Source organism: Phyllostomus hastatus, unplaced genomic scaffold (genome assembly GCF_019186645.2).
Source record: "Phyllostomus hastatus isolate PE091 unplaced genomic scaffold, TTU_PhHast_1.1 phas_contig_80, whole genome shotgun sequence".
Lineage (NCBI taxonomy): Eukaryota > Metazoa > Chordata > Mammalia > Chiroptera > Phyllostomidae > Phyllostomus > Phyllostomus hastatus.
The window spans coordinates 25,103,936-25,131,408 of NW_025333960.1; positions in this window are offsets into that span (position 1 = coordinate 25,103,936).

Below are 27,473 nucleotides of genomic sequence, written 5' to 3' on the forward strand. Positions count from 1 at the left end.
TATGCTGATAATTTCCAAATGCCTGTCTCTTGTTCTATTTTCCCCTGAATTCCAAAACTCCTATACCCAAAACTGCTTCTATGTATAAAAAACACTCCAACTTGATATGCTAAAAATGAACTCTTTATACACAAACACACTCATATACCTGCTTTTCCTAGAATCTTCTCCATTTTAATCATTACAACTCCATAATTCTGGGTCTGCAGGTTGAATAACTGGGAGTCCACCTTGTGTTACTCTCCAACACCGCATCTAAACATACGCAAATTCTGTAATCTATGGCTTCAATATATGGAATGAGAATTAAACCACTTCTTACTATTTCTACTGACAACATTCTGGCCTAAGATAGCAACAACCATTGACTAGATTATTAAAATAGACTTTTAACTGGTTTCTGGCTTCTGATCTTTCCCCTCTATATTTTATCCTTCACAAAACATTAAAATATCTTGTCTTATCCTACCCCATCATATCCTAAAATATCAATGTAATTTTTATTGTTTAAGAATTTTTCATCTGACATAAAATATTCCCTACCTTTGTTCATGAAAGACTGAAGAGGACAGACTAGTTTTTTTGACCACTAAATTATATACATATAATTATTTTATTTGAGTGAATAAAAGCTAAATCAATTAGCACCATGGTATTCTATTGTAGCCTTAGAAAGATGGGTTACTCCACATTTATTGTACATTTATCACCAAGTATAGAACCTTTCTTTCAATTTTCCTAGTACAATAGTGAGAGGCCAAGGTAGATTAAAAGTACATAAATAACCCCAATTTAAACTTCATAAGTTTTTGTCATGACATTAATAATAATCCTGGCATTATTGGCAGTATCTGAATTGAAGTTTCTAAATGATTAATTGGTGACATGACCTTCTAGCCTGTATTTTCTTTCCTACTCAACAGAACCACTTCTATTGGTTTTGAATATTTGTCACTTTCAATTAATTAGTGAGAATTTATTCTGATAATTTTCAAATCAAACAGTACTAGCTAGAGGATGAAAGAACCAGGATGTGTAACTGATTTCACAAACTGGTAGTACACTGTCAGAGGAAATGGAATTAACATTCTCATTTAAGGATCAGAATCTCATTGTTAGCAAACTTTTGATGAAGTCCCTTTCCTCAGTTGTTTTTATGAGTTACTATGATGAGTATATTCTTAATTATTTTTATGGGTACTATAGTTGTTGTTTATGAGTATATCTGGTATTTTCAACTGTGCCTGATATAAGAGATTCCTTGAAATCATTTCAAAATCATATCTGAATCTCCACTTTCATTCCCAGTCCAAGCAAGAACTGTTCAATACTACCAGGACTCTGGTTGTAGGGGCAGCATGTGGCAATTTAAAAATGAGCTTTGCCCCAGCTGGTGAGGCTCAGTTGGTTGGAACATTGCCCTGTAACCCAAAGGCTGTGGTTTCCATCCCCAGTCTGGGTACCTAGGATCCTTGGACAGGGTACATATGAAAAACAGCAAATCAGTGCTTCTCTCTCACGTTGATGTTTTTCTCTCTTGCTTCTTCTCCCTAAAAGGAATAAGGAAAAATGTCCTTTGGTGAGGATTAAAAAAAAATGAGCTGTTAGAGTGACACCAACAGAGATACCAATATAAGTTCTGTGTATTAAAACTCATCAATGATTCCCACATCAACCCATCTGAACCTCTTTCTCACAACTTCTGCAATGCACCACAGACTACTCCAGCTGCTGGAACACACAACTGTGCTTTTGTTTCTTTGCCTTTGTGAGTGTAAATTCTTCTTTACTGAATACTTTCCTCTTTCTCTAATTTATATCCCCAAGTGTCAGAAAGAATCTGATTGGTGCTAAGAAGCCTTAGTCTTGGTTCCTCTCCCAAAATTTTCACTATGTATTAAGTACTTAGGTATAAATGAGTAGAACTATGATTCTTTTTTGTTGTTTCTATTTTGTTTACTTATTTTTTCATTAGATTCCACATATAAGTTAAATCATATGGTTTTGTCTTTCTCTGACTGGTTTATTTCATTCAACATAATGCTCTCCAGGTCCATCCACACTGTTCTAAAAAGTATAATTTCCTTCTTTTTTTTTACAGAAGAGTAGCATTACATTATGTAAATGTGCTATAGCGTTTTTACAACTCATCTACTGATTGGCACTTGGGCTGCTTCCAAATCCTGGCTGTTGTAAAACACTGCAATGGACACAAGAGGGCATATATTCTTTTGAATTAGTATTTTGGGTTTCTCTGTATATATTTTCAGAAGAGGAATAGCTGGGTTATAAGGCAGCTTCATTTTTAACTTTTTGAGGAAACCCTGTACTGTTTTCCAGTGACTGCACCAGTCTGCAGTCCCACCAACAGTTCACAAGTATTCCCTTTTCTCCACATCCTCTCCAACACTTTTTATTTGTTGATTTATTGATGATAGCCATTCTGACAGGTGTGTGGTTTTAATCTGCATTTCTCTGACAATAGTGGCATTGAGCATCTTTTCATATGTCTATTGGCCATCTGTATGGTCTCTTTGGAGAAGCATCTATTCAAGTTCTTTGCCTATTTTTTTTTAATTTAGATTTTATTTATTTTTAGAGATGGAAGGGAGGGAGAGAGAGAGAGAGAGAGGAACATGAATGTGTGGTTGCTGGGGGTTATGACCTGCAACCCAGGCATGTGCCCTGACTGGGAATCAAACCTGCGATGCTTTGGTTCGCAGCCTGTGCTCAATCCACTGAGCTATGCCAGCCAGGGCTGTTCTTTGCCTATTTTTTAATTGAATCATTTGTTTGCTTTTTGGGTGTTGAGTTTTATAAATTTTTTATAACTTTTGTCTATTAAGCTCTTATCAGATGTATCATTGGTGGATGTTCTCTCAGTTAGTGGGTTGTCTTTTCACTATCCAATGGTTTGGGATATCAAACATGCCTTGAAACATTTTTGTTTAATAAGTTGTTCACATCCCATGCTTTCATCTCCCAAGCTCCAAGGTGGGAGGGGAGGAAACATATGAGGAGGTGTCTAAAATGTTTCTCAGCTTCTGTTGATTCTGAGGAACAATCACTGAACAAGATTTTGGATTTCTAGAAGGGTTTTTTTTTATATTGTAAACCACAATCTAGCAATAATGACTGACTATATAATGTTTTTGATCATTTTATTTTTAAACTCAGTGCCTTTATTATAGTCTTTCCAGTCCAGAAACTAATTGCTAAACATTAAACTTCTACCTTTAAATCAGCATAATTTATCAAAACAAGCAATAATGAGGACTTCTTATGTGTCACTCATACATTTCTCATCACCTAAGACCCTTTAATTTTATTTCTTCTCTGAGGAACACTACACTTACATTCATAATTAACACAAAGAAGGCACTCACTGTAAAAACTTTCCACAAAGTATTCAGAAAGAGGATGCTATTTCTTTGCAGAAGCTTCCTCTGTATAGAAGTATTTTATAATACAACAATTATAACATTCCTGCAACAAAACATATGTAATATCAGTAAAGTTTCAGAGGTGGGTGTGACTTTTTTCTAAACAGAAAATTTAAATAAATCCCTGTGGACTTTTCTGCTTCTTTTCAGAACATATCTTTGAGCTCCCTTTTCATTCATTTATTACATGTAAAGACACCATATTGTTCTTTTTGTCTACAACTAAAACACAGGAAGCTTTTGAAAGGGAAATAGGAGGGAAAACCTTTCAAGTTAAGATTTATTCTATTTAAATTAGAGAGGAGGGAGTAGCTGCTCAGTGAACATCATAATGAGGATAACATGTGGACTGATCTAGACATCAACTTCTAGCTTGATCCAGGTAAAATGAAAGTAACAGGATATGGAAAATATAGCAGGCAAAATAATGCCTGCCTTGAAAGGTGTCAATGTCCCAGTTCCTGGAATCCTTGACTGTATTATGTTACTTGACAAAGGGGTATTTAGATTAGAGTTGAAATTAAAGTTGCTGACATTAATATAGAGAAATTAAACTGGGATTATGTGGGTCTTCCCAGAATAATCGCACCCATCCTTATAAATGGAAGAGAGAAGTGGAAGAGAACTAGAGAGAGTAGAGAGAAATGAGACTGAAGGAAGGTGGTTAGGTACAGTACTGCTGGCTTTAAGAAGGAATGTAGTCCCGGCTGGTGTGGCTCAGTGAATGAAGTGCTGGCCTGCAAACCAAAGTGTCACAGGTTGGATTCTCAGTCAGGGCACATATCTGGGTTGCAAGACAGGTCCCCAGTGGGGGGCACTAGAAAAGCAACCTTACATTGATGTTTCTCTCCCCCTCCTCCTTCCTTTCTCCTCTGTCTAAAAATAAATCAATTTAAAAATCATTAAACTAGTTACCATCAAATGAGTTGGGCAAGATGTTTAAGTGGTAATGTCAATCATTTAAAAAATAAATTAATTTTAAAAAAGAAGGAATGCAGGCGGCCTCTGGAAACTAGAAAAGGTAAAGAAACAAATTTTCCCTTCATTGCCAGAAAGGAAAATCCTACTGATAACTTGATTTTTATCCCAGTGATATCCATGTTGGAATTCTAACCTAGAGAACCCCAAGGTAATAAATTTTAAGACACTGAATTTATATAAACATGTTACAGTAGCAGTAGGACACTAAGAACACATTAAAAAGGTAGTTTTGTGCCTTGGTTAATGGATGTGGATGATGTGATGTTATATTTCTAAAATCTTCAATAATGATCTAACAAAGAACATCTCAACCTTTTCTATAATTATGTCTGTTCTGACTTTTACTATACATAAACTGTATACATATGGTTCTATGTGACATTTCAAAATGAATTGAATATTTTAATTTTCCCCTAAGAGGCCAATAGACTTATGAAAACATGCTCAATATCACTATCATCCAAGAAATGCAAATTCAAACCACAATGAGATACCATCTCATACCTGTCAGAATGGCCACCATTAATAAATTAATTCAAAAAGTGCTGGTGAAGAGGTGGAGAAAGGGGAACGCTTTTGCACTGCTGGGGGAATGCAGATTAGTGCAGCCACTGTGAAAACAGTATGGGGGTACCTCAAAAAAATTAAAAATGGATCTGCCTTTTGACCCAGCAGTCCTACTTCTGGAAATATATGCAAAGGAACCCAGAACACTGATTGAAAAGAACACAAGCACCCCTATGTTCATTGCAGCATTATTCACAATCACCAAGATATGGAAGCAGCCCCCATGTCCACTTGTAGATGAGTGGAGAAAACAAGTATGGGACATTCACACACCAGAATTCTACTCAGCAGTAAAAATAAAGAAGAAATTACCCTTTGCAAGTATATGGATGGACTGGAGAACACTAAACTAAGTGAAATAAGCAAGTCAGAGAAAGACACATACCGTATGATTTCAATTATATATGGAATCTAATTAACAAACTGAACTAAGTTGCACAACAGAGACAGGCTCCTTGAGGGAGGGCAGATAACAACTAGTAGGGGGTGATTAGTGGGCAGAGGGATTGAGCAAAAAGGAAAAGGACTCATGCACATGGACAATAGTGGTGATTGCTAGGGGGAGGTAGTATAAGTGGAGTAAGTGGTAATGGAAAAATACAACAACTATTGATTTTTTTTAAATGAGAGAAAGGGTAGGGGGGCCATTTCGATTGGACCTCTTTTATATTTAAAATTTAACAGAACCATACTGTAAGGTGATTCTTAGGCTGTCACATCCCATTCCCTCAACCCTCTAACAATAATTTTTAAAAATATGAAAGTTAATTACATTAAGTACATATTTAAATTTAGTATCACTCTTGCATACCATCATAGGTTTTTACTTAGAGAGTGTCCAAATGTATGGAAGTGAAGAATTGAGCTGTTTCAGTATCTCCTGAGCTAGTTGGGCTTTTTATTCAAAGGGAGAATTTTAAACAGAAGTTCTACTGAATTCCCAGAGCAGTTATTTTAAAGTACAGGTCTGTCAACCTTCTCAAAAGGAAAAGACTCAGAAGTAAGCTAGCATTTTTTGAGAGAGTAGAACATATAGGTTCTGAAATGGACTGGAAGGGGAAAAGGAGGAAGATACCTAAGCTCCATTGATCAGATGCACTGTCCTTATGTTGATTTTTACTAATCATCATATTAAGTAAGTACAAGACAAATAATTGTATAAACACTAAAATTCTTACATAGCAATATGTGCTGGTAAAAGCTAAACAAATCTTAACTTCTAGCATAAAATAAGTTAAAATCATGAAAATATGACTAGATCAACTTGTTCAGTTAATACTGAAAAACTTCCAAAATATGGAATTTTACAGTTGTTTTACTGTTGTGGGAACCAGAAAATATCCTAAAAAGCTATCTGAAATCAGGTACCAGAAGATCTAACATAACTTACATAACTAGTAATAGCTTATCTTTATACTGAGAATTTGACTACACCCCAGTAAAGACACTTTGGCAGCAGATAGCAGTTTTTAAATTCAAGCAATATCCCTACTTCCTCATAATTTATCCATCAATATCATCAAAAATACAGTTTCTTGTTTTATAACTTGGCATCTCTGGTTTAATTCATCTCTGCCTGTAAGAAACTATCATACTCTAACATTGTAATGACTGAGTTATCTCTAATGAAAAAAATAATATTACCATCATTGGTCTTCAGTGATGAATCACAGTTTTTGATGTTTCAAAATGAGACATTTTTTTCAAGATTCTTTTCTGACACAGACACCAGCCGGTAATGTCCATGGTGTTATGGATGAAATGAGACATTCACTCAGACTACCGAGTCCTGTGGAGGAAAAGGGACTGCACGGCTCCTCTCTCAAGGGGACAGTGCCTCAGAGAGGCCTGGCCACTCTCTCTAGGGGAGAGCACCCTGATCCTTCCCTTCACAGGTTTTTATTGGCTTTTAAATTGCACAGGAATACAGGTAAAGTTCATTAATCATTGTCAGGCAGTAAGGATCAAACAATAGATAGCATACAAAGGACTACGAGGGCTTATTCTGTGTCAGGGTCTGTTAGCTAAAGGACTACAAAACTTTGGGAAACAAACTCATTTCCTGCTCGGAACTTGATCATTTAATTAAGAGCATTCTTAGCAAAGCAGGTTTCACAGGAGTTTATGTATTCTTTCTCAGGACTGATTACCTGGAGAACCTGCTCTTTCCAGTACAGGGCTACACCGCCCTCTGTCATTGTTTTAGGATTAAGTTAGGCAGAGGAGGCAAGATAGCCAAGAAATTAGGAGACTTCTCACAGGCAGAATGAGGACTCAGTCTTTGTCAAAGCTGAGGGGCAAGGGTCCATCACCCTCTCCCTCCATAGCCCCCCCAAGTCCTTCCCTGGAGCCTCCACGTGATCATGCCTGTCTTAGGTTGTCCCCCCCTTAGGGAATCTTACCTATCATTGGCTAACTGATTAAGCATTGGGGGCCACTTATGGAAAAAGGAGCAGAAGAGGTGCTCCTTCCAGGGAGATAAGCTTTGTGTCCTTAGTGGCTTATGGTCCAAAGGTCTCTCACTCAACCTTAGCCATTTGGGGGGGGGGGGCGGGGAGTTACAGCTCCTGAAACCAGGTAGGGCAGCTCCCAATACTTTTCTCCTCTGGGAAATCAGTCTGCATCAGAGTAATCCTGGCTTATTAATAGTTCTTAATTTTTTACAAAAGTAGATAGTAGACATTTAGAAACATTTTCTAAACAGAATGAACAATGGGGAATAGAACACAGAAGTTAGAAAATGTAGCTAGAACTAAGTTTAAATGAGTTTATTTAAATGAATGTAAGTATAATCAGTTTCCCTTTTTGGAAGCCGCTTTCTGGATGTGTATTTGTGTGTGTGTACGCATGTGTATGCTGGTGCTGGAAAGTGAGAAAAGTATAGTATTGGAAGAAAAAAGGGTTAGGGTGTCCTAATGGGAACAAGAGCTATGTCATTATTAATATGGTTTAAATGCACTCATCCATTCATTCAAGCAATATTTAATGATCAACTCAAATGCAACCCACAGTGGAGTCATTTAGAAGTTTATCAGTCTTGGGTGAAATGTATATATGCCAGATATAACTGGTGAAGTGGTGAGATTCCAGATGAAATTGATTTGTCCAAGTCAATCTCTATGAGACAATTATCAGTAACGATTTTGGAGACAGAGTGAAAGGGGATGCATTTGAAATGATGAGATAAGAGAAAAGTTGTTTGTTATCTCTTTTAGACATTTGTCACTGATTGTGCTTTTTAGAAACATGCCAGGACTTATGGCCAGAGGAGCTGTAATTAGCATCTGGAGGAGCTGCTGTCACACTGGCACTTTTCTTTGCCCATTTAGTTCCAGGTAGAGTGTGACACAGAGTTGTGGGCATGATTATATATCATTTGTTTTTGCATAGAACAAAGTCTGGCTTTTGTGCTTTGAATTCTTAATATAATGCGATAATACCTTAGAAATGTCAAGCTTTGTAGTTTTTGGAGTGTTAGGAGACAAAAGCCTTGACAGAAACATTAGCTCCATTAGGGCTGATGACACAGGCTATTTTAGATGGGGAAAGTATCAGGCATCCAAAACTTCCTGGGAGGGCTGGGTAAGATTTTATGGGGAATAAATATCTTAAATTTAGAGTTGCTAAGAGACTGACTTTGTTTTCTAGAAAGAGCTGGGCTTGAATTTCCTCTTTGACTTCTTAGCTCTGAGTTTTGAAACATTTAAAAAATATTTTACTAGGTTTCACTTTTATCATCTCTTATATAGAGATAACAATAGCCTCCTTAAGGGATTGTTGGGAGGACTACATTAGATAAAGCACATAAATTAATTAGCATGGTGATGAAAATAGTTCTATTACCTCCAAACATTTTTTTAAAATATTGTAGAACATGCACTAAAATATTGAGAATGATGTGTTTATATATGAAATTTAAGCAAAGATATCAGAAAACATATCTTAAGCAAAGATATTAAGAAACATAAGGCACTAGAAATTATATTGTATATTACTCACCTAATCACTTATTTATTAATTCATTTAATTACCTAATGTATTGAGAATACAAACATAAGAACTTCTTTTCCTTTTGGGGAGTTTATTAAGAACAATAAATAAAAAAGCATTTTAATGTATTGTAATTAATTACATGATAGAGGTGTATACAGAATGATTTTTTTAAGTGTATCAGAGAAGCAATATATTCCAACATATGCCATAGATTCTGCTGAGTACTGAAGACTACAGTACTGAAGTATAAAAAGAGACTAAACTAGATGAAACCATTCTAAAAGAGTGGTTCAGGCACAGAGAAGAGCATATGTGGAAGAAGAAAGTATAAATGTGACAGTAAACAGTAAGTTGGCTCAGTAAGGTTAGAAGATGGGGCAAGGGATAGAAGAGGAACCTGTGACCTCACTCTGCTCAGAATTCAGCACAATCTATAAGTACGAGGACTTTGAGGACTAGACTCTTGTCTTAAAGTGATATAATTTGCTGTTCAGTACATCTTTATTACAGATTATGTTTATTATACTTATAGAAATGTTTGTGGTCCTCTAATTCCTGCTTAGCATGCATAAGTGGCATTGATGATAGGATGGAAATTTTCTGTGTTCTTACTACATTGTGCAATGAAAATTGAAGTCAATAAGCAACATCAGTAAAATAAGCAACAAGTGCTGGTGAAAATGTGGAGAAAGTCTAATGCACTGTTGGTGGGAATGCAGACTGGTGCAGCCACTGTGCAAAACAGTATGGAATATCAAACTAAAAATGGAACTGCCTTTTGACCCAGTGATTCTGCTGCTGGAAATATACCCTAAGAATGTCAAATCACCAATTCAAAAGAACTTGCTTACCCTTATGTTCATACCAATGCTATGTACAATAGTCAAGTACTAGAAACAGCCTAAGTGGCCATCAGTAAATGAGTGGATCAAAAAACTGTGGTACATTTACACAATGGAATACTATGTGGCAGAAAGAGAGAAGGAGCTCCTACTTTTGTGACAATATAAATAGAACTGGAGAATATTATGCTAACTGAAATAAGGTAGTTGGTGAAAGGCAAATATCTGATCTCAGCTATAAGAGAAGTCTAATAAAAAAACAAACAAACAAAACAGAACCATAGGCATGGAAGCAGGGAACAGACTTACAGTGACCAGAGGGAAGGGGGAGAAGTAAAATGGTGGAAAGAAGAAGGGACTAGTCAAAGAACATGTATGAATGATCCACAGACATGGATAACAGTGTGGGGAGTGACTGCAGGAACAAGGTGTGGGGTGGGCAGAGGAGGGCAAAGGGGGAAAATTGGCACAACTGTAGTAGAATAACAATAAAAAATGATTTGACCAAGTTGACAGATTGGATGAAGTTGTAGCATCTAATATTCTCATAGATAAACTATGCCAGAGTTTGGTATAATTTACTGGGTTTCTTAAGGCATAGTATATTTTCAGAATGATATTGCTTTTTCTGAGATGGATGTTGAAATCAAATAGTTCTTATATTTATAGGGTACATAAGGATTCTCAAATTTGTGAAAACTAATAATGTAATGCTCTCCTTCAAAGCTCTGTAGACATGCAAGGAAATTCTCAGGTAATGATTAAGTAACATTCCCCAATTTTTCAGCCTCTATATAGAGCTAGGGTATGATGGATGCGTGTCACAAAGAGGAGGTATAAATGTCTTCAGGCAGGATAAGGTAATGTGCTCTTATTTCTAACTTAAGATGTCTTTTAGAGGTTGTAGGATGGGAAAACTCTAATGAAAAGATTTGGATAATCTTTACTTATTATGTTTCGTGAAGACAATTTCTCTATGAGGAAAAGGAAGGATAATAGTTATGTCATAAAAGATGAAAGCATAGGTAGATATGCTTCACCTCCTCATGCAACCACAAGAATTACAACTAAAATCAAAACAAAAAACACCCAGAACTACCAGAAAATTGAACTGTATGGAAGTCCTACAACCAAGGATTTAAGGAAGCCACATTCATCCAGATGGGTAAGAGGGGTGGAGGTGGGGAGCCTGGCAAAGAGAACATGGTACAGTGTGGAGAGGTGGCAGCAGCAGAATGACAGTCCCACATTCATATGCGGTGGATAAAACTCAGGAGGGACACCTTGGAAGCAAGCGATCCAGCCTTAGACCAAAGCACACAGATCACGGTTTCAGCCCTGGGAAAATAAAGCCTCATGACTTCTGGCTATAAAAACCAGTGGGGTTTGGGGCAGTGGAAGAAACTTTTGTTTTCTCAGGAATGATGCAGACACCGGCCCACAGTGTCCACATCATTATGGTTGGGCTGAGATATTCACACAGACTACTGAATCCAGTGGAGGAAAAGGGACAGCATGGCTTTTCTGTCAAGAGAAGCAAAAGCCTTGGCCTCCACCATGACAGGACTTTATTGGGTTTCTCCACCCATTACACAATGGTCCTCATTTACTATGCACAGGCTCGCTGTAGGTGGTTACCTTTTACAGAAGACAAAGGAGCCAATGCTGCTAATCACATCACAGAAGAGGGATATTTGCAAATAAAAAGGCAAAATAGTTGGACCAGTTACACTCATCCTTGGAAGGTTTAGCATGGTTTTTAGGAAGTTGCTTTGAAGTAAATGTCCTCAATTCAGGGTGAGGGAGTTTTAGCAAAAAGCAAAACTCATAGTGGCCTAGGTGCATTGCAGGCCTGATTCCCCACAGGAGAACCTATCCGTGGGTGTTGGTCCTGTGTATCTCTGAGTGGTAGCTGGGCCCACACCATGTAGAACAGTCTACTACACAGGGGAGTCCTTCAAAGGGCATGCATAGTCCTAAAAGGTACACAAATCCACCCACTCTAAAAATCACCGCCACAGCAATAGATAAAAGGGCACCAGTCACGTACAGGAAGTGAGTGAAGTGACTGGAAATAGGATGAGTGCCAGGCAGGCCACCAGAGGCCAGGCAGGGACATTGCCCCCTCTATGACCCCTCCTCCCCACAAAGTGGAGAAGCAGTTTGCCCCACCCTGGTGAATACCTAAGGCTCTGCCCCATACAACTTAACTGGAGTGCTAAGAAAGGGATTAAAGCAGTTCTACCTAATACACAGAAACAAAGACAGGGAGGCTGACAAATTGAGGAGAAAAAGAAATACAGCGCAAATAAAAAAAAAACACAGAACAAAACCTGAGAGAAATAACTAAATGAAATGGAGATAGCCAACTTATCAGGTGCAGAGTTCAAAACACTAGTGATAAGGATACTCAGAGAAATCATTGAGTATGGCAAAAACATAAGGCTAGGGATGAAGGTTATACTAAGTAAAATAAAGAAAAATCCACAGGGAATCAACAGTAAAGGAAAGGAAGCCAGAATTCAAATAAAAAATTTGCAACATCAGGAAGAAATAAACACTCAACTGGAAGAGAATGAAATAACTTGTTACTTAATTGATTATTTTTTAAAAAATCAAAGAGAGTATAAGAACATTCTGGGACATCTTCAAAAGTGTCAACATTCGAATCATAGGGATGCCAGAAGGAGAAGAGGAAGAGAAAGAAATTTTAAACTTATTTTTAAAATAATAAAGAAAACTTACCTAATTTGGTGAAGGAAATAGACATACAAGTCTAGAAAGCACAGAGAATCCCAAAAAAGTTGGACCCAAAGAGGACCACATTGAGACACACCATAATTAAAATGCCAAAGTTTAAATATAAAGAGAGAATCTTAAAAACAACAAAAGAGAAAAATAGACAGTTACTTGTAAAGGAGTTCCCATGAGTCTATCAGCTGATTTTTCAAAAGAAACCTTGCAGGCAAGAAAGGGCTGGCAAGAAGTATTCAGAGTGATGAAAAGCAAGGACCTATGACCAAGATTACTCTATCCAGCCAAGCTATCATTTAGAACAGAAGGGCAGAATAAATGCTTCCCAGACAAGGTAAAGCTAAAGGGATTTATCATTATCAAGCCATTATTATATGAAATGTTCAAGGGACTTGTTTAAGAAAAAGTAGATCAAAACTATGAAAATTAAAATAACAACTAACTCACAACTATCAATAACTGAATCTAAAAACCAAAACAAACTAAGTGAACAAATAGAACAGAAATAGAGTCATAGACATGGAGATCATTTGGAGGGTTATCATCTGAGAGGGAGAAGGGGGAGAATGGGGAAGAAGTTACAAGGATTAAGAAGCATAATTGGAAGGTACAAAATAGGCAGGGGGGGTGTTAAGCAAAGTATAGGATATTGAGAAGCCAAAGAACTTATATGCATGACCCAAGGACATGAACAAAGCAGGGGATTGGTGGAGGAAAAGGGTGTACTGGGTGGAGGGGGAAATGGGGGAAATTAGAACAATTCTGATGGCACAATCAATAAAATATACTTTTTAAAAAGCTATGTTATAAAATGGATTTTCATATAATTATCCACATCATTTTGTATTCACTGAAGTTGAAACAATTTTCTAAATTAAAGGCAAGGTTGTTTTAGCATTACATTTGTCATGAGACATATACATGAACATGCTTTCTCTCTATAAATACATTGTTTTATTTGTAGTCTTAATACAGAATTCAAATTATGTATGTTAATTAGGCATAAATTTTAGTAATAGTAATAATGCAAAATTAAAAATATATGCCATGTATAATGACATACACAAGTTCTTGTAATTACTTACAACTAGGTAAAATAAATGTATAAATTCTTATCAAAATAGCAACATATTGCCTCCGTATAACTTTGAAAGTTTTCTAAGAAAAGTTCTTCTCTTTACTTATCTTGCTACAGGCAAGTTAAGGCAAGTTTTCATAGAGAGAAAAGAAGATTTACCATTAGCTGACCTTTGGAGTATATTGGAATGCTAATATATTGAATAAAGTTGAATTCAGGTATGCATGCAGGCAGTTGAATGTCTAGTGCATATATTCAGAGATTTCTGTGACAGATGATTAAAAATCTGATCAATGCAGAATTAAATAAGTTTTTTTCCCAGTTATTCTAAGTAACATCGTTGGCATTATCAAAGAATACTGTTGGACTGCATATACTTTTGTTTGTAGTCAAATCTTCCTAAATTTACATTTCCAGTTTTTCTTGTATAATTCTTTATAATTCTTGCTGGGCACTAATTCATGGCTTTATCTCAATATAGGTTAATCAACTAGCCTCCTGATCAATTTTAAGTTTTGTCATCCTAGATTTGATCTGCCACCATTATATTTTTCATTGTAACTTCTAACTGTGTATTCATATTTCTCCTATAATCAAATAAAACTGATTCACAGTATAAAAGATTTATATAGACATATTTTATATATACCTACATATAATGTAGGTGTATATATACATATATATTTCATAATCATGCTTCCACCTAGAAAATCTGCTCTCTCAAGTCCAAATATGAGAGTTCCTTACATTCAGGAAGGCAGAGTCCTAAATAACTTTCTAGAGTAGCCCATTTTTTTCTTCCTAAGTTCCAAATCATTTTATCCTTCACATAGCCATAGTATACCATAGCTCAGTTATTTTGTGTTTTATCTTTTACTATTATTAATCCTGTTTTACCTTTTTATTAGGAGAAAATGTCTTTCATCTCATTGTGTTAACTTGTTCCCCACAGAACTCTGTATGTGGTGACTACCAGTAGTAGGCATTGCTTGGCAATAAACAAAGGGGAAATAAAAACATCTTAAAGGACCTCTAAAAAATAAGAAAATCTCACACATTTAAATAGCTTAATGATCATATGCTGGGAAGAAGCCCTTGCAAACTGATAAAGTATTAAGCATGTGACATAGGACAGAAATCTATATAATTGTCAGCTCTTGGTCTAAAAAAATAAACTTCCACCCACTGACAAATGATAGAAAAGAATAATAAAAGAGTCAGTACTTTATCACCTTCTCTCCCAAATCTGAAAAACATTTGGATTTAGAACAGATACTTTTTTGAATCTCTAAATTTTCTTTTAATTTTAATAAATTGGTAGTGAATCTTAAGTTTTTGTAATTCATAAGAATTAAATGAATAAATAAATCATACTTGATGTTGTATATATTAGGAACTTTACAATAAAATGTCATATGAAAGAATGATTAGTATGTTTATACCACTAACTTTCATTTTCAATAAGGTACAAAACAGACTATGCTAAATAGTAGAAGTATTTGTCCTAAGAAAAAATGTGAGCAAAAACACAGTAGCTTAAAAGGGTGTTTTGATACATGTTGTTCTCTTTTGAGCAGGGAAGGTACAGTTCCAGTTCTAAACATTGTTCAGAAAAAAATAAATCAGAATGCATTTGTATAATTTATCTATAGAGTATTCTTATAGTAACATATTCTAATCATAATGATTATTACTGTTAAATATTTTGTTGGAAGCAAACAGACTTATTGATATCTACACATACATAACTTGTGTTGCTTAGATTTCATCAAAATACAAAAGTTGATTTGGCAAGAGACGACTATTTTTCCTTTTAACATTGATTCTTACAATTGTATAAAAGGACAATTCTTCAGTGTTTGTGAATCTTCTATTTCCTTGGCCTTCTTCCTTTGTATACCTAATCTAAATTGTCACACAGTTCTAATGGAGTTAGATTTTTCAGGTGAAGAATTAAGATTTTTTGGTTTAATGTGTCTGGGATAATGCAGCTAAACGACCAAGCCATATTCAGAAGCAGGACCGAAGACTCCAACACAAACTGTTTTCCTTATTTCATGTTGATATAGGATTAAATTGTAAATCAGATTTAAAGTTGGAGAACCTCAATTTTTGCAAAGGCATCATTTTAATTAAAATAATCTTTTAAGTTATAAGTTTAAAGGCCATATATCAATATACAGATATACAGGTGTATATAGAGGTTTTAACATTGCTCTGTGGAGGACATTATATTGCTTCAGGGAGCTAATTAGCCTTGAGCAGTCACCTGATTGAAAGTGAATGGATCCAAGGAAAATAAATAATGACTATTATTAAATGTTTATTAAGCATTAACTATACAGTACCTAGCAATTTTCAGAATTTTACATGCATTAAATGATCCAATCATTGTAAGAAAATTTTAACTTAGTAATACTGTTACAGGGTGCAGCCAAAAGGGGGGACTCCAAATAGGCATTTGAAATGGGGTCCAGAACTCAAGGTGTCCAGGAGATTTTAGGATGTCCTCACTGCCCCCCACAACCCACAGGTGTGAGTTGGGAGAAGGGACACAAGGAGCAAGAACAGGCAGGGCTGTTTTCTACAGCAACAGCTTTGCAGCTAATCCTTGGCATAGTCATTTAACATATCTATAGCCTTTGGCTGGTCGCTTAGATATGCTAAATAGCAGTGGCCATCCTCTGGGCCAGGGGGTGGAAAGGGGCTCCCCCCTCCAAGATGTGACTAAGGGGCAGATCCCCAGAGTTACAGCGCCTGCATAAGAGCTTGAAGCAGATTGGCTCCATGACATGGGGCCACACCTGCCCAGACCCACAATGGCCAGTAAAGCTGGAAGGATGTAAGATTACTGGCAGGTGTAACTGATTGTAGGAGGAGTCGGATATGGGACTGCAGAGGAAGATTGGCACGGGGATTTAAACCCAGATGAGGCAGCCCTGCAGGAGAGAACTGCACAATTTTGGCTGAGTGGGGACTCCCATGGCCCTGACAGAGAGAGGACCACTCACCTTTGCCAGAGTGGGGACCCCCGCAGCATTCGTAGGGGAAACCACCACCTGGCTTTAGCAGAAATCCGGGCAACACAGCTGAGGGTGCCGGGAACCGAGGGACGTCTCCTAGCCAAGATGGATTACTGGGAAGAACCAGGGGCTGCCTGAGCCAAGGACTTCTATTTCTTTTCCTGAGATACGGTACTCCAGAATGGGCAAAGGGGGAAAGAAGGACTGTGAGTGTTTGTGGGTGTTTTAAGGGACTTTGGGATTTTGATGAAGACATTAGGTCACTACTTTAAGTTTGTATAGCATTAAATAAACATTTCCTTTCCTTTTCACGAATCTCTGGCATTGAGAGACATCTTTCCTATAGGCGATGGACATAACAAACCTGGGGGTTCCTTTCGGGTAATAGTATATTGCCTAGGCCCCACCTTGTTGTTCTGTAACAATACCATCTTGTTATGTATGAATACATAAGAAGAGAATACAAATGAATACATATGAATACATATGAAGAGAATTGATAACTTGATGAATCTCAAACTAGCAAATAGCAAAGAGAGAAATTGTTTTGATGTTTAACTTCTCTAATATGTCCAACAATACAATTTTGAAGCCCCACTCATTAATCAGAAATAATACCTTCCTCCTTCTTTTCACTATCCAGTCTCCTCAAGGGTTAGCATCTTTCTTTCCTCATCCACCATTAACTTCTTGTTCATTTGTCCTAGGGAGAATTTATTACTATTTTAATGCCTTGTTATTCCATGAATACGACTTCGCAGCTGCATCTAGACCTTTGGCAGGTGCACATCCCCCTGTGTCCTCTGTGAGGGTCTTGTTGCACATCGTGCAGTTTTCATTGGATGTTTATTTTTCCACAGGGCTCTCTGTGTTTTATTGGATCTTCTTGGAGATAATTGAAACCAGTAGGAAAAGCAGTAATAGCAAAAAGTCTAATTTGCTCATTGAAAGCTAAAAAAAAAAAAGAAGTCTTGGGACTTTATGCTAATCTACATCTTCTGACCTCTATTCGGATGAATTTATAGAGTTTGAAAGATACATGCTTTCTCAGGGCACTCTGAGCAGAGCAGTTAAAAAAAAAAAGAAAGCAGCCGCTTCATTTTCATCAATTAAATTTTTGTAACAAATCCGTATGTAAACTTTAAATACTGCTAATTTTATCACTTTCTGTGCAAAGTGATCTTTGTCATAAAGATCGTTATTTAGCTATATCAAGCACATATGGTATAGAGAGTGTGAAAATTAAATACTTTTTCTTAGAGTAAACATTTCCTTGCTTAGTACATATAAACCTTACATTTGAAGAAAGCTCTACAGGTTTCAATTGTTTGGAATTACAATAGGTTTTATAGAACTGCTGAGAGCATTTTGCAGTTCAGTAATAGCAGCAGAGTCATTCTCATTTGAAATGTAAGATGTACTCTGAAAGAGGCAGCAGCACTATCAAAACATTCAGGATGTGAAAAAAATATCACAAAGTTGCTTCTAGAGCTTGACTCTTAGGTTCACATTCAAGTCCTCAGATTTCTTTAAACTACTTCTGAGGAGTTTTGTATGAATGTAAATCAATTGTGAGGAGCAAAGAATTGCCGTGAGGAGGCCACTTTATGCACATTACAAGGGACATGGCTATTTTCTCTTTTTGTTATGTATAGACAAGCTAAATCACTCTCTGACTTTGAAGGTGACTCATATTGAGGCTCCTGAGTATCAAAATATTTGAAAAGAAACAAGGATCCTTTCATAGGAGACTGTAGCTTCAATTTTGCCTGTAGTTAGAGTAAAATTAATTTATTCTGCAATATATGAATGATTGGACTTACTCATTTGTTTGATCCACCCATAGGTAGTGGATACTTACCATATGAGCTCCTATTTTAGGAACTGGGGATGTTGTGGCAAACAAGACAGGAGGTAATTAATCCCATGACATTTACTTTCTATCCATTTCATGATTAAGTGTTTATAAGTAGTCTCAGAACTTTTAAAGACCAGAATGAAGTACGTCAGTTTATTTCTTAAGTCATAAGAGAGAAACATATATCTATGGGAAATTAAAATAAATCACAGAACAACAATTAGCTATTATGAAGAAAGAAATCATAGTGTCTTATCAGAGATGAAAGTTAAACGGCATTTACCAGAGTCGCAAATGATCCCAGACAAGACATTAGAACACTCCATTATCTTGAAATATTGTTTAATTCCAAAACAACTAACATCATGTTGTTCAGGGAGCTGGTTATCTGGTAGTACAAATACTTTGATCATTCCTGGCAATAGCCAGGTGAAACAATGAAAACATGAAAGTTGAATGGGTCATAACATTTGACTTCCTTTTTCTAATTTGAAATCCTCACTTATTTGAGAATAGAATGAGTTTAATAGATTTATTATTGATATTTTCATAAATATTTCCCTGTGGGGACACAGTATATCTCTACCCTATGTTCCTAAAATTACATATTTACAATTTCAGAAGAGTTTCTGTTGTTGTTGTTTTCTTTTTTAATTTGAAATAATATTTTCTCAGCTAGCACATGCACGCTGTGTGAGTGAAGACATGAAATAGGTATCTGCTAAGAATTTGAAGAACTCAGCATCAAGCACTTTGATTCAGGGTCAAGAAAACTTTATAATAGCTTTCTTCTCTACTTAAAAATTATGGATATCAATGTTACAATGTTAACATTATCTTTCATCTTTGTATCAACTAGCATCCCTTTTAGATTGAAAAATTTTAGTAGATGTCATAAATATGGTAAAATACCAAAACCTGCCAAGAAAAGTTTGGTAACTCTTATTACAATGAAAACTTCCCATTTAACTTGTGATGTTTGCACTTTTTCACCCTTCTCCTAATTGATGATGACTTTCTGACCTCCCACACCTTCTGTCATGTATACATGTCGTTCACACACAGTTCAGCCAATTGGGTTCCTATCTCTGGCTTACTTCAGAAAATAGTCTAGGATCAAGCTATTATCTTATCACAATTATGAAAAAAATTCCATTCATAGAACCAATGCATAGCTAGCTCCCCCCCTGTCTAAATCTTGCTATGTGTAACTTATATTTAGGTTGTATTTTGAGATATTCTGTATCTCAAAAGGGAGATACAGAAGGGAGATTGAGAAGTCTGTAACAAATATAAGGTATCAAGAGAGTATTACTGACATGAATAAGGTCTGAAAAATTACAAGCTTTTGCTCAATTTCATTATCTTTAGTGACAAATAGATTTTGGTGAATTTCATACTAGATTTACTTAATAAAAATAATATGGAAATGTAGTTCAATAATTAATGAACATTAGCTGTGTAGTCAATGAACTATTTTGGGCCATTCATTTAGCAATATTAAGACTGTTAAGGCCATATATCATGCTATGCACTAAAAAAAGAGATAAATAAGGCATTATTTTTATTTCCAGGAGCATGAAGTCTAGGAGCGAGTACAAACAAGTGATTGAAATGCATAAGAAATTTCTACTAATAGAGTAAATGTATGTGGGTCAGACAATTCGCCTTACATTTCAGATGAAGAACAGAGCATGTGATTTGGATGCTGAAGACACATTTGAGTCTCTGTGAATAAAGAATGAACGATGAGCAATCTAGGCAGTAGCAGTAACATCTACAGAGATTGCAGTAGAATATAGAATCTTAAGTGCTTCTTTGAATAATTGAACCTGATTTTTATATAGGCTATTTGAAGGGAATGATTGTGCTGGATAGATGAATAGACTCCATGCAAGTGTTAAAGGGCTTTGTGTGCCATGCCAAGTTCCTTGGATTTTGGAAATTAAATGCTACCACTACACAATGATAGCATCTGGAAAAAAATGTAGACATTTCAAAGGAAAAGGGGAAGGGTTTACAGGAACAAGTATAAAGGACACATGGACAAAAACAAGGGGGTTGGAAAAGGGAGGGAGGTGAGGAGGAAGGGGTGAGTGGGCTGGGATGGGAGTAATGGACAGAAAACTGTACTTGAACAATGATTAAAATACAATTAGAAAAAATGTGGACATTTAACAAAATACAGTGTGGATTGATATCTGCAAAATGTCAATCTGTAAGAATTTCCCAGTCTTTAAAATTTAAACACAAATATATTTAAATGTTTGAAAATAATACTGACCACCAAAGCCAAAATACTGAACTTCATGGTTTTTTTTTAAGTTAATATTCACTATTTTTTATGTGTTTTTCAGTTTTGTTTTTTATTATTAGAGATGCAGTATTTGTCACATGAGAGATTGAGATTTTTCTAGGACAATATATTTTGTTTAAAGATTTTATTTATTTATTTTGAGAGAGAGAGAGAGAGAGAGAGACAGAGGGAAATATCAATGTGCAGTTGTTGGGGGCCATGGCCTGCAACCTAGGCATGTGCCCTGTCTGTGAATTGAACTTGTGATGCCTGGTTCTCAGCCTGCACTCAATCCACTGAGCTACGCCAGCCAGGAATTTTTAAACTTAAAACATAACTTACTCCTCTTACAGTGAGAACATTACAAAAATAAACCAAAGAAACAAAGCATTTCCTGACACTGCTCAAAGTGAGAACCGCAACCTAACACTACACACTTTGAAAAATACTGTGCATGGATACATTTTACTGAGAACTCTTTGCTTCCCCTCACACAAATATACACAGAAAAAGGTGACAATTTAGGAACAATTTAACAGTATGCTTTATTAACTTATCAAAAATAAGTAACTAAATAATCCTATGGAAATCAGAGAGAAAGAACAATTGTCTAAGAGAGAAAAAAGGTGATAGTTTTGTTTGTTTTTTTTCAGGTGATTATTTGTTGCTTGCTTTTTTCGCACATAGCATTCAATGTCAGAAGAAAGTGGAGTGATTTTGCAATATATCAAGGAAGACAGTATTCCTGAATATGTAGTAGATCAGGAATATATAACCTATATATTCTTTTTTACTGTTATTCTATTACAGTTGTCTCAATTTCCCCCCTTTGCCCTCCGCTGGCCAGGCTGCTCCCTGCTCCCACAGTCAATCCTCACACCGTTGTCCATGTCCCAGGGTCATTCATACATGATTTTTGACTAGTCCCTTCCCTTTCTGTCTACCATTATCCCTTACTCTCCCACACTTAGTCAGTTCCATGTTTCCATGCTTGTGATTCTATTTTGTTCATTAGTTTATTTTGTAATTAGAATCCTTATAAGTGAGATCATATGGTATTTGTCTTTCAACAACTACCTTATTTCACTTAGCATAATATCCATTTCTAACCATGCTGTCACAAAAGGTAAGAGTTCCTTCTTTCTTTCTGCTGCATAGCGTAGTAATCCATTGTGCAAATGTACCACAGTTTTTAATCCACTCCTCTACTGATGGCCATTCAGGCTGTTTCCAGCACTTGGCTGCTGTAAATAGCGCTGCAATGAACATAGGGGTGCTTGTATTCTTTGGAATTAGTGTATTGGGTTCCTTCAGATATATTTCCAGCAGTGGAATTGCTAGGTCAAAAATTAGTTCTATATTCAGATTTTTTGAGAAATTCCATACTGTTTTCCACAGAGGTTGCACCAGTCTGCATTCCCACCAACAGTGCACAGTGTTCCCTTTTCTCCACATTTTCGCCAGCACTTATTGTTTGGTGATTTATTAATAATGACCATTCTGACCAGTGTGAGGGAAATGGTGTTGGGAGACCTGGACTGGTACATGCAAAACAATAATGGAACTAGACCACCACCTTACACCATACACCAGAATAAACTCAAAATGGATAAAAAACTTAAATATAAGTTGTGACCCCATAAAAGCCCTGGCAGAAAATAGGAAGTAAAATTTCAGTTAATCCACGCAGCAATATTTTTGCCTAATATATCTCCTATGGCAAGGGAAATAAAGGAAAAAATAAACAAGTGGGACTACATCAAATTAAAAATCTTCAGTCAGCATGACTGAAGAAAACAGCAACCAATCGAAAATGAAAAAGGAACCAATTGTATGGGAAAATATATTTGTTAATGATTCATAGGACAAAGTTTAATTTCCAAAATATATTTAAAAACTTGTTTGTCTCAACACCATGGAGACAAACAATCCAGTGAAAAAATGGGCAAAAAATCTGAATAGGTGCTTCTCCATGGAGACCATAGAGAAGCCTCACAGACATATATATTGTCTAAAAATATTTTTAAATTCTATTTTATTACTTTTTCTATTATGATTGTCCAAGTTTTTCCTCCTTTGCCTCCCTATATTCAGCCTAGCTAAATATTATTCCAGCTAACCAAGGGGGACCTCAAATTACTCTCTAAGGAGTGACAGGCCATGTTATAAAAATGTAACAGTGGTGACTAGATTTATTAAAATATAAAACAAAGGCTAACAAAGATTTGAGATGTTATTTAAATATCATAATACAAAGTTTAAAATAGATTGTGCATACAAGATAATAATGCTAATTACTATATTTCTTAGTATGAATATTACTAAATCTTCCTAATAAAATTTGGGAGTTTGAACTGATCAAGGAAGATAAATAGAATGAAATAAAATGAAATAGCACTTTATTTATAAGAGTGGTAAATGGAAAATAGAGGCTTTGTTATATTAAATTTGTAATGCTAATACTAGAAAAACTAAAGAGAATGTTTAAATCCATCAAAATGCTGAGTAAGGAAAACAAAAGGGCAAAATTTATAGGAAGATATATAAAGCAAGATGAAACAATGTATGTGGCAGTGCCACTTCTAGTTAGGATCTGTAGAAAGGATCCAGGTCCAAAATAGGTAATCTCTCAAGCAATTAAAAAAAACCCACCAGAGATGCTGCATGTAAAATTATAGTTTTAAATACATTCTTATAGATCTTAAGTTTAGAGTAGGCAACGGAATGAGAAAGGCCCCTCCCCCACTGGAAATAGTCATGTCGATCAACTTTACACTGATTTCTTTAAATAATGCATTCCCTCAATAAAAACAACAACAGCAATAAATTCCCAAACAAACACCAGAAAGCTGAAAATATAAAATTTAAGTGAACTAAATTTTAAAAACTGGCAAGCCCTCTTGGGTAAGAAAACAGATGCACATGGCCCTTCCGATCCCTGGAGGACCAGTAGGAGAAGGGGAATTTACTAAATCTGGGCTGAGAAAAAACATTTTAGTCTGTATCTTGTGGTCAATACTTTTTATTTTGAAGAAAATCAGTCAAAAAGAATGGGTGCAAGAATATTGCAAGTCTTTCTAAATAATTGTTTTGAAGCCATTTGCTCCCTACTCAAAAAATTAGTACAAGATACATGATACAGCGCCCAAACCATAAAGCCTCTAGGGGGCGTATGACAGCATGTTCACAGTCTCTGAATAAGTTTAGATGTATTGAAGAGAAAACAACAAAGATTAAGCATAAAAAAATAAATTTGTCTCCATCAAAGTTAAAACTTTCTGTTGATAAAATATAACTATGAAAATTGATAGGCAAGATATTGATAAGGCAAAACCATTTCTGGGACATGTATCTGACAAAGTACTTTCATCCATTTTTTATAAAGACACCCCCTAAATCCATAATAGATATGAGCCATTCAAAATTAAATAGAACTACTGAAAATAGATAAACTGAACAAATTAGTAACACAATAACAAAAAACTAAATATGTGGTATATTAGTATATGGAAAGTTGTTCTGTGTTATTATTATTTAAGGAAAAGCAAATTAAAACCAAATTAAAGACTAATTTATTCCCACTAGAATAGCCCAAAAAGAGAGAGAGAATAACACCAAACATGGGCAGGAATACGGCACACCTAGAATATGCACATATTGCTGATGGGAGTATAAAATTATACAACCACTTTGGAGAAAAGTCTGGCAGTTTGTTTTTAAATTAGACATAAATCTAACTCTACTCCAAAATATTTGCTCAAGACAATACATATGTCCACCAAAAAAAAATACAGGATATCACAGAAGCTTCATCCATGTATTTGTTTGCAAGGGCTACCATAAACAAAATACCACAAGTTGAGGGATTTAATAGAAATTTATTTTCTCATAGTTCTGGAAGCTAGAAGTCCAACATCAAGTTGTCAGCAGTTTGGTTTGTTCTGAGGTCTTGCTGTCTGATTTTCAGAGAACTGACTGCCTTTCCACTGTCCACACATGGTCACTTCTCTGTGCAGGTGCAACCCAGGCATCTGTTTTATAAGTTTACATGTCTTAAAAGGAAACCAGTCAGATTAGATTAGACTCCACTCATAGGACCTCATATTACTTTAATAACCTCTTTATAGGTCCCATTTTCAAATACATTTTGAACTATGAAAAGTTAGGGTTTCATCTGGAGAGACAAAACTTAGCTCATAACGACTCACAGTTCCCTCATACCAAAATGACCAAATGTATATCAACAGGAGAATGGACAAACCCATTTAGGTATATTTATACAGAATAAGACTATTCAGCTATTAAAAGAAATAAGGTATTGATATAAGTAATGTGGATGAATCTCAAAAACATTATGTATACTAAACAAAGATGAACCCACCTGAAACACATAATATATGATTGTACTTGTATGACATAAGAACACGTAGGAGTAATCTTTCATGCTACAAGTCAGAAAGTGATTGCTTCTACAGATTTGGAAACTGGACTGGAAAAGTGTATGAAAGAATGCTCTATATCATGTTTTGAGTGTCATTTACATGGATGTATAACATTTTCAAAATTAATTCAAGCAAAAAATTAGGATTTTTTATTTTATGGAAATTATCTATAAATATCATAAGGTAAAATGGCAGATTTTGGGTTAAATATTCCCATTATAATAAGCATGAACACATTTGAGAGAGGTGAACTCGAGTATCTTAAAACAAAAGGCACTCAGATTTAAAATTCATGTATTTTGCATAATGAATATACTTTTAATAAAAATTGACTCAAAGCTTTCAGGTAAAAAGATGTCGAGTACATTAGCTAATGCAAAAATACAAAAGACAAAGATGAAAGAAAGTTTTATATTTTTTGTTTATGTAAGTTTTAACTAAAAACATCTGTAGTGAGGGTTCAAAAAAGGAAATAATATGTGTTTTTTAAAAGTAGAAGTTAATGAATTAGAAAAGAAAAAACATTATAATTAAGAAACAATTATGAGAGATAGATGAAAAACATTAACATAAAGTACAAATATTCTAAGAAGAATAGAAATTAATTTGGCTTTTAATGCATGATTTCACACAAAGCAATAAAAACATATTTGAAAATGAATGCAATAAAAAGTTTTAGAAGTATATGTTATTTAAACTGACTCAAGAAGAGTTATGAACCTTCAAATACATGAATCATCACTAAAAACAAGAAAGAATTTTGTTAAAGAATGTTCTTACCCAAAATATCATGTTCACATGGTTTCTCAAATGAACAATTTCAAATTCATTGAACAAATAATTCTGGTACAAGTGAACTCTGAAAGAAAATAATAGCTAATAATTGCCCCTCATGAAGTCATCATAGCCACGATTAAGTAAAATCAGCATAACCAGGATTATCATCAACCATGACAACTGAGACAAACACATGTACCTACGTACTCAGACTGAACTGCACTGCTTCTGCGGTGTTTCTGGTATTCTTGGTTGACTAGAATACACATCAAAACCTTAGGCTTCGTGGCCAGCCAGTCTCATGCTCTGAGCTTATTCATGTGACTGCCCTTTTCTTGAGCTCTTCTATGAAATGCTACATTTTGGGAGAGGTGAATACTTATGGGATGAATCCTGGTGAATAAAAACCGAGGGGGATTTGATACAAAACAACTCTCCATTTTACCCTCTGGGAGCCTTGAGTGGTATTATTGGGTGACCGGTACCTCTCCAAATTCCTGTGTTTTAATCCCCAGTACCACAGAATGTAGCCCTGTTTGGAGTTAAAGTCTTTAAGGAGGTTATTACCCCCAGATGTTGTGGTGGTCCTTAATAAAATCTTACTTGTGTTCTTATGAGAAGTGGGAATCTGGACACACAGAGAGACACTGGGGATTAGCAAGCACAGAGGAAGACCATCTGAAGATACAGCAAGGAGGTCTGCAAGCTGAGAAAGGAGAACTTGGATGAAGTAAAATCTGCATACCCTTTGATCATGGTGCCTTTCTCCAGAACTGAGAGAAATGAGGTTTCTGTTGTTTAAACCACACAGGCTGTCATAGTATATTACAGCAGCCCTAGCAAACCAATGCACATTACCAAACACACTTTCTGAGCTACTGGCCTTGCCTCTCCCTGGCTTGTCTTCAAGAAGTAGCCAACAATGACCCATGACATCATTATCACTTTCATGATTTTTATCTGTTTACTTTTGTTGTCTCACCCTAAATAAACTTGTTTGTCCAATTAAAGCATCATCACTTTAATCTTGGTTTCAGACTCCAGTTTTTAAGCTAATACAGCAACCTGATAAAGATAAAATAAAAAAAAAAACATCCAGAATGATTATGAATGGTAATACAAAAAATCTAAGTAGATATAAATAAATAGAATTCCTGAACATTAAAGTAATGCACAGAATAAGTAAAATATAATTTATTTTAGGAATTTATATAAGCCCTTAAATATTTAATACATTCAAATTAAATAATTCATCTTTGTTTACAGATAACACTGACATATATCATGAATACATACATTCACAAGCACACACATGTACAAGTAAAATCCTTTATCTCATTTAATGGTAGAGTACTTAATACATTCCTATTAAAAGAGTTAAGAAAGGAAGAGAGAGGAAGAGGAGGAAAAGAACAGTGA